We start from the raw sequence: 9,470 nt of genomic DNA, 5'->3' as shown, positions 1-9,470 counted from the left end.
ATGTTGCGTTGAACAAGGGGAAGGCAGTAGGAGCGGGGAAAGTTGAGTTGGAGAAGGAGGTGGCAAAAAGGCAAGTAGAAAAACCTGTGGGATGAAGTGCATAGCACTAAAGGAGGGGGAAAAGAGAAGGGTGAGCTAACCAAGAACCGAGACAGTTTACTACCCAAAACCTCTTGAAAAAGAGAACAGTGAGCATAACACTAAAGGAGAAGGCCAAGACAAGGGTGAGCAGAACAAGGTGGGAGATGCATCAATACCCAAACCTATCATGAATGATGAGAAATCCTTTATGGTCAAAGGCAAGAGAAGTGTAAGTTAAACAAGGATGTGGGAGCTGTATTGCTGCAAGCCAAACTTATTTGTAGAAGTGTGTGGGAGCACTAGAGGAGGTTAAAGACAAGGCATATTTGAACAAGGAAGGGAGAGATGATTCATCATGTTGGAGCACTTCTTGCACACCAAAGGTAAGAAGAAAGAAAAGAAAGTGCACACACCATGGGTTACACCTACAAAAAAAAAAAGCCAAAGCCCAATCTACAAGTGCTCACGGCAGTGAAACAAAGTTTAGCAAACCACGTGCGTGTGCAAAAAAACATGACATTGTTCCCATAGCTGGGATTTCCTGTGTTTGTTTTGAAGCATGTTTTGCACTTGTCATTGTTAGGCAAATATTACCACACTTGTTGGCGACTTACACTTTTGTAATCAAACCTTGTATCCAGAATGTTTCAACCTACTTCACCATTTAAAAATGTTTGATCTATTGAAAGATGTTCTTTTTGCAATAGTACAATATTCATGTTTGCATTAGAGTACTTGTCCACAGAGGCCCGCCCCCCCAAGCCCCTATTTGTCACAAAGTTTTGTGGCTTTTTTTCTAGGTGAAGGCATTCCACTGATTAGTAGTGGCTAGCTGAAAAAGCTATCTTGCTCGGAGGCGGGGGTCGGGGGGGGGGGGGGGGGGGGGGGGTCACTCATAAATAAGTAAGCACAGCACGTGGGTTCAACAGAAGGGATTTTTAAAATTCCTTTTTTACACATTTTTTACATACAGAAGGGTACCATTTAAAGGGGCTATTCATAGGTTGAATAGAAAAAGGGTATGTTTTTTTCTTGAAAAATTCACAGGTGGTAAGGGATTTTAAAATAGGCCTTGAATGCACGTGATATAGAGGGTTTACTTATAGTGAGCCCCCCGAGCTATCTTGTCTCACAGAGTGTGGGTGTATTAGATGTCCAAGATGATCCAAATTTTGCGTCATCAACTATAGAAGCAACGTCATGATCGTTTGCAAGAAATTGAAGCCAATCTATGCTTTGTGTATCCGTTGGACAGGGCTATCCTCATAGGATGGTATCCTTTGCCAGACCCAATATGGGTACCCAAGCGCAAAGAAGATGAAAGAAAGGCTATTATTCTAGACCTCAATGGTTTTGTTGTGTCATATTGTTGAAACCAATTTGGTGTGAAGCAACCTTCTACAGTAGTGACCTGGTCCACTATAAAGTTAACCACCAATGTTATGTGCTCTATCTAAGAGATGCCCACGAGTTCTTGAATTGGTGCATCCAATTCTTCCATCTTTTTGTTTGGAGCGCATGTAGGAGACATAAGGTTTGTGGTATACTTGACGTAGTATTTCCACAACAAAGGAAAACGCTTGCCAGTCTCTGCTCACACAAGAGGATTATGCAGAGGCTAGCTGGACAGTGCAAGGTAGACTAGTGTTCTTTAAAAAGCTTGAGAATTTTTGGCATATCCACCCCTAGTTCAATAAGCAAAAACACTTTGATACTCGATGATAGCACTTTGATAGCATATCCACCCCTAGTTCAATAAGCAAAAACACTTTGATACTCGATGATAGCACTTTGATACTAGTTTTCTTTAAAAGGCTTGAGAATTTTTGGCATATCCACCTTCAGTTCAATAAGCAAAACACTTTGATACTCAACGATAGCTTTTTTACAAGGTGTGTCGCAAATGAGGTGGGAACTTGGTTAGTACTTCCACAGATGTATCATCAGACTCCCAAGGAAAGATAATGCTTCTTGACGGATGAATTACAAACTTAGCCATTTTTATGGCTATAGAGTGACAATCGTCTCAAGACTATATTGAAACATACACCTTTGAAGCAAGAGAAGACAAATTCTCAAATGCTGTGATGAACAATCTACATGAAGAATCTGTAAGGGAAGTAGAGGATAAGTGGAAACAAGAAAATTGGAGGAGACAAATGGAGGTAGATGCTCAAGCAGAGAGGCTAGCTTGAGAAGAAAGGGAAAGGAAACTACACGAGGAGACGCAGAGGCATTTTGAAGAGGAATCTTCAAAGTAGCCTCGACCTGGAGTCTAAAAGTGAAGTAGCCCAACGGTACGAGGAAGATCTATAGGGAACCTATGAGCTTTTGTAATCAATACACCTTTCCAAACTATTTTGTGCTTGTTCATATGTCTATATCTTCCAGGTCACCATATGTATGCTACACTTCAATCTAGGGGTTCTTGCAAACTACATACCTTGTAGTAGGCTGATGCTCCAAACATTGGAGATTTTGTGAAGTAAATACTTATTTTGGAAGCCTCATCAATCTACCTTTTTAATTTTAGTAATTTTTGTGTTCTTTAAGCATTGTTTAGGTGTTAACTAGTAGTGTGTGTAGGTGCTAATTAGTAGCACCATCAAGTGCTATCTTGCAGAGTACCAATTTAGTTGATGTGTTAATTAGCTATCTTTATTGGTTCTATTAAGCTTGTATGCATTGGGACATTGCTGTTTTGCATGTGTGTATCTACTAGCAGCACTACCAGATTTGTTTTGCAAGTGTTTTTGGACACATTATTCTTATGATGGGAGCATGATAGAAGATACACTATGCAGAGTATGTATTAGGTGGTGGGTGATCATCAAAACTCATCATAATAAGTTAAAGTTTCACAACAAAAAAGGCAGTAAGTATATTATAAATGCACACAAAATTTCTAAAACACCATGTTTAAATAGTGAAGGTGGTTACATGTCAATTTCAAAGGGGATGCTGTTATAGATTTCCTCATAGGTTTTTGGAGTGATAGTGTACATTTACCTTCACTTTTGAATTCACTCCATGGGTATCTTGATACAACACACAAGAAGCAAAAGTATGTGAACTAGGAGCATATTAGTGTGAGCAGTTTAAAAGAATAAGCATCTTCTCTCTGCTTGTTGTAGTAGAGGCTCTCAATGAAATAGGACCCCTTGGAAATTTCATTTTCCCAATCCTTGACCTAATTAAACCAGATAGAAGGAAAACTATCACTGACTTAGTTTGAAGAAATCAACGCTTTTTTTCTAACCGAAATCAGGCACAGCCGTTGATCTAATCATTTAAGGAAATCAACGCCTTTTTCCTAACCGAAGTCAGGCATAGCCATTGATCTACTCATTTGAGAAATTCTTCAGGTTTTTATTTAACTACTCTAATTCTAAGCGTATTCCTATTATTTCAATTTAATTATTAAAACTCCACTGATTCTAGCCTCCATTCGGCCCATGGGTTAGCCACCACCCAGTCACTGGAATTGGTAGAGCCAGACAATTACTCACCCACCCATAATTGAACGCCTTTCTTAAATTTTGCTTTTGAATATAGATACGCACACACTCCTCTTTAAAACTTTAACATATAAAATAATCCATTGGCAAATAGTTCTTGGTTACAGATGTCATAACTCAAAAATTCCATCCAATCCCTTGTTTCTCAAAAAACAGTATCACTCTGGACTCTCCGTTGAGACCAACTAGTCAGCAGAGCAAGATCTAGTAACAGATTACAATAATCATTTCGTCCATCACATACATATCTTCTATGACATATGCATGGGTGTCATAGGCATCGCGAGTCCGTGCATCTCCTAGTCAGAACCCTCCAGGATCCTCCTTGGGTGTCCTGGCACTTCACTTAGGGACCGCTTCGTCGACCCTCGCCCATCGTACCGAAAGCGCACCATTTTTCAACCATACCAAGGCTGGTCAAGACCTGGGCAGGCTTTGCCGCATGAGTCGTCCTTTGAACACTCCCCACCAGGTGTTGCAACCGAACTTCCCTTAGAAAAACATATACCAAATGCTCCCTCTAGCATTTCGGCGTAAGAAAGTCCTTTAAGAAAACAGGGTTTCTAAGCAAGTTTTTAGTTTGATTTTCTTTTGAATACAAGGAGTATTTCTTGAATTAGTATCCCCAAAACTTCTTAATCGGAATTCAGAATTTCATACCAAAATTCCTCGAATTCTATAACCTTGATCCACAGATCAATTCGAAGGGCCTCAAACTTGGTTTTAGATTTGGCGGGAGTTTTGATTGTATTTTTCTAAACTGGTCACACTTTCTTTCCTCGAAACTAACCAAAGAGTTTGGTCTTAGTCATAGTCTGATTCAAGGTTCGAGTCGGATAAGATTTTTTCTGAACTATCTTTCTCGAAAAGGTTTGGTAATTCAGTTACTATTTTACTGAATTTCTTTCTTTGAATATTCACTTAACTGATTTCTAAATTAGTAAACGAATTCCAATGAGGAATAAATTAATCATTTATTTGAATATTTTGATCTCGATAGATTTCCTAAATTTTCTTTTTACAATCCGTGTGAATATAAAACGATAGAAATTTCTCTCTTAGAGTATTTAATTATTCATTTATCAAATACTCATAGAATTTAACATAGAATTTAAGAGAATTCTAATTTTGATATAAAAATTCTTTATGCATCTATTTATGCATAAAAATCAACTTCAATGGGAATAATACTTTTATTTAAAAAAATCCTTTTATGCATAAAAATCAACTTCAATGGGAATAATACTTTTATAAAAAAATCCTTTTATGCATAAAATCAAATTTAATAGGAACAACACTTTTAAAATAAAAAGAATTTCTTTATGCATCTATTCATGCATAAAAATCAATTTTTATAAGTATAACGCTTTTATAATAAAAAAAATCCTTTATGCATCTTTCTATGTATAAAAATCAAATTTAATAAGAATAACACTTTTGTAATAAAAAAATTTCTTTATGCATCTTTCTATCCATAGAAATCAATTTGAATAAGAATAATACTTTTGTAATAAAAAATTGCTTTTATGCATCTTTCGATACATAGAAATCAATTTTAATAAGAATAACACTTTTGTAATTAAAAAATTTTCTTTATGCATCTTTCTATGCATAGAAATCAATTTTAATAAGAATAAAACTTTTGTAATAAAAAAATTCCTTTATGCATCTTTCTATGCATAGAAATCAATTTTAAGAAGAATAACACTTTTGTAATTAAAAAATTTCATTTATGTATCTTTCTATGCATAGAAATCAATTTTAATAAGAATAACACTTTTATAATAATAAAAATTCCTTTATGCATCTTTCTATGCATAGAAATCAATTTTAATAAGAATAACACTTTTATAATTTTAAAAAAATCCATTATGCATCTTTCTATGCATAGAAATCAAATTTAATAATTAATATCAGTGATATCCATGCATATTCATAGGTGAATATGTATATGGAGTAATTAGAATATTTCTTTTAGATGCAAAAATGGTGGGAATTACTCTTTTGGAATAACATAAAAACAAACTTTTTTTTTCACATAATTGTGGAAAATTTTGCCATAACCTCCTTTGTATGGCTGACCATTTCTCATTTTTATCTTTCTTCACTTAGCTTAATTACCCCAATTTAGAATTATAGAACTCTAATCTACACAATTTTCTAAATTCAAGAAGAGAGTAAACAATAAGAAGAGTTTAATTAATCTCTTAGTTAATCTTTCTAGGATTAAGAAAGGTTGGAATGTAAAGAAGAGAAGGGGGTGGCCTTTTCATCAAAGGCATAGCATTTGAATTTAATTCAATCATTTGCAAAACATAAAAATCAAAAAAACCATAGATTTTTTATTAAAATTCGTAAACAAAGTAAGAAAATTAGCTTACATGGAGCTTGTAAGCTCTCCTTTGGCTTGAGGGATTGAGGGTTCTACTCTTGTTTGAAGCAATAGTGGATTAGGCCAAAAACAATTGAATTATTAAAAAAATAGCTCAGGATAGGAGTAGAGTAACAGTGCATAGACACCATTAAGCTTTAACAAAAGGGGGAGGCTTCTATTTATAGGAAAAAGTGAGCCTCTAACCAAGCAAACTGATTCTAGAATTTTCCAGATCAGTTTGGTAAATTTTTTACCATTTTTGCGTTAGTTCAGCTTATTTTTTGGATCTAGATTTGAAATAGGAGAGAGGAGAGATGAAAATATCTCATTTTATTGATTAAAAATTGGGGATAATGATGAGAAAAAGGTGCCTACTTTATGAGGGGAGATCCCCACACTGAGGTGTCAAAATTCAGTTTTTTAATTCTTTTCTTTGGTCCTTAGTCCACTCTTCATCTTATGTGAGTATTTACTCATTTTTGGGGGGTTTTTCTTTTATTCTTCAATTTATCTCCTCCCTACATTTGGATTAATCTCATTGGCATGTCAAACCTTTGTTTGGACCTTAATCTGAAATTTTCTGAAAACAGGGTCCCTTAGGCTAAGGTCTTTTGTGCACATTATAATTTATTTTTAATGCACCTTAGGAATTTCTTTTTAAACTTCTGTTTCGGGGGAATTTATTTTAATAAGAAGGGATATTTTTCCATCCAAAGATATCTAAAAATTGAATTATCTCTTTCTAGAATATTTTCTCTCTCTAGGCCAAAACAGGTAGAAACGAGATCTTTTATTATTGTGAAAAGGGGATTGATTACAGGGGAAGAAACTGGACATCTTGAGGAGCTGGGGAGGAATCTTACAACATGGGTGTCCAAAAAGTACTTGGGTAGCTCCACCTGAGCAAAATGGTGCTTGAAACGGACTTGAGGTGTCTATGTTGGCTAGACACATGCACACACACTTATTGAACACATTGTGAAAAGAGGGTTGGAAAGAGACCTTATTGTTTGCAGTACCTTGTTTAATATGTATACTAAAAGTGGGTCACAAGAAGACATTATAAGGTAAGAGGGCCTTAAGTGACACTCTATTATCAACAAAAGTTAGAAGTGTTGCTATTTGACATCCGTTTAGTGACACTTTGAATGATTAGTACTGCCCCCAAAGTGAGTTTTTTTTAAAAAGTATTGGAGTGCTGCCCCAACCCCTAGACCATTTTCTATAGTTGATGTTTAAGAAAGAGGGTGTTGTCCTAGCCCCTGATGACCTAGGGGCTAGAGCAGCACCCCTCTTTTCTAAACATCATTCGGAGAAAGATGGTCGGACACAGGCGTGTTTACAGTCGATTCTACCATTTTTAGGCCTTCTAATCTCATTTTTGATATCAAAAGTGCCAAATTCTACACCCAAAAAAGTTTTGAATCTAATGTATGTATTTAAGCCCTTTCGAGTCCCCCTTTTTCTCTTAAATAGTGTAGCCCTTCAAATAATGTAGGTCATGTGTAAACATCTTGAGTGACAGGTTAATATATTGTTGCTATAGTGTTGATCTTGATGCTATAAACTTGGTGTGATGGTCTTGAGAGTTGGGAAAAAGCTCATTAAATTGTAGCATGTGTACTTCAAATTTTCATTTGCATTGTGCTAGCACTACATCTCACCTTTTTTCTATAGTTGTCTACCTACATATGCACCCTCTTATATTGCTATAGTAGCCTGGTTTTCCACACCCTAGGTAGCCTAGTTTTTTACCTAGGTAACTTGACATTGCTTGCACGTAGATTTCCTTGGAGATGTTTTGGAGGATGCCATGGCCTCCATGGCCTTTGTGTCTATGCAACTAATCAAATTATTGAGTTCATCGACTCTATGCAAAGGAGGCCAATCACTAGGTACAGGGAGGTACCATTTACTATTTAAGATCTAGTTGCAGCTCTGCTGAGATGGCGTTATCTACTATGACACATTCCGATCATGGGAAGGACGTTGCGAAGGAGACGGATAGATCAAAGAAGATGCGAACACGCTGTAAGTGGCTCTTGTTAATTGAAGCATGGTTTATAGTTTTTAGGCTTAAGAGGAAAACATAGAAATTGTTAACGTGTTGCTGTTGAAAAGGTGTAGGGAGGAAGAGAGTGTGAGCTCTTGCAAGCACACACACACACACGCTGTTGAAAAGGTGTAGGGAGGAAGAGAGCGTGAGCTCTTGCAAGCACACACACGCTCACACAAACCCTAGAAGAGAACACACAAGATGAGAGGCTAAAATTTGATCTTCTTCTTCTTCAACAAAAGAGGTCTACTAAAGAGATAAAGTGACTAACACACATACTAGAGTATATACAAAGCGGTTCATAATGTGAACATGCTAAAGTGAAGTGGGTAGGTGTGGACTAGTTGGTGTAGTCCAACTGTAGAATCTTTGGCAAAGATATATCGGTGCCAGCTACTAAACCCGCTAGTGATGTAAATGTCGTGAGTGTAAGCTCATATTGAGCTTGACATCTCAACACTCCCCCTCAAGCTCAACTCCAGCTCATGAACTGTAAGCATATCTCGTAATCTGCGAAGCTTCTCAACTCCCAAGGCCTTCGTGAAGATATCAGCAACCTGATCTTGTGTGCTGACGTAGGCCAAGTCGATGTAGCCTGCCAAGACTCTCTCCTTGATAAAGTGGTAGTGTACCTCAATGTGTTTCATCCGCACATGGAAAACTAGTTTCCTAGCCCACTGTATACTACTGAGATTGTCACAATATATGATAACCTTTCTCTCCACATGCAGCCCCAAATCAGCAACAAACAAGTAGCTTGTGTAACCAAGTTACCTTACACGCTGCCAGCACCCTCTCTAGGATCCTTCGCAAGTCACCTAGCGCTTCACTCATAGGCCGCTTCCTTGGTCCCTCATCCACCGTATTGGAAGCTCACCATTTAAATTGAATCGAGGCTGGTCAAGACCTCGGCAACTTGAGATGTCCTCCGTTGACTCTCCGTCATCTGTTGACTCTCCGTTGACTCTCCGTCAGCTGTTGACTCTCCATCAGCTGTTGACTCTCCGTTAGCTATTGCAACTTTATCACTAAGGTCTCCACGACCTCATTCACAAGACGATCAAAATGCTTCCCTAGCATTCTTGACATAAAACAGTCATTTAAAAAGAGGTCATAATAAATACAGTTTCTATAACGACTCTCGTCTTTCCACATTATTCCACATCAATCCACATTACTTAATCCAAGTCCAATCATATGTATTTCCATCATCCTTCATCCATTCTCATCTAATCACATCATTTTCCATCTCATCACATCTTTTCCTATTTATACTCATCACATCTCATCCACTCGCATCTACCCATATCCATATCCACATCTCATCACATCACATTCATTCACATCTCATCCATTCATATCTACCCCGATCCACATCACATCACATCCATTTCACCTCACATCTCATTCATTCACATCTATCCTGATTCACATCCCATCA

Source organism: Cibotium barometz, chromosome 48, assembly GCF_041138505.1.
Source record: "Cibotium barometz isolate CiBa-2024 chromosome 48, ASM4113850v1, whole genome shotgun sequence".
NCBI lineage: Eukaryota > Viridiplantae > Streptophyta > Polypodiopsida > Cyatheales > Cibotiaceae > Cibotium > Cibotium barometz.
The sequence above is the reverse complement of the archived record's forward strand: the minus strand, read 5'-3'. Positions refer to the sequence as shown.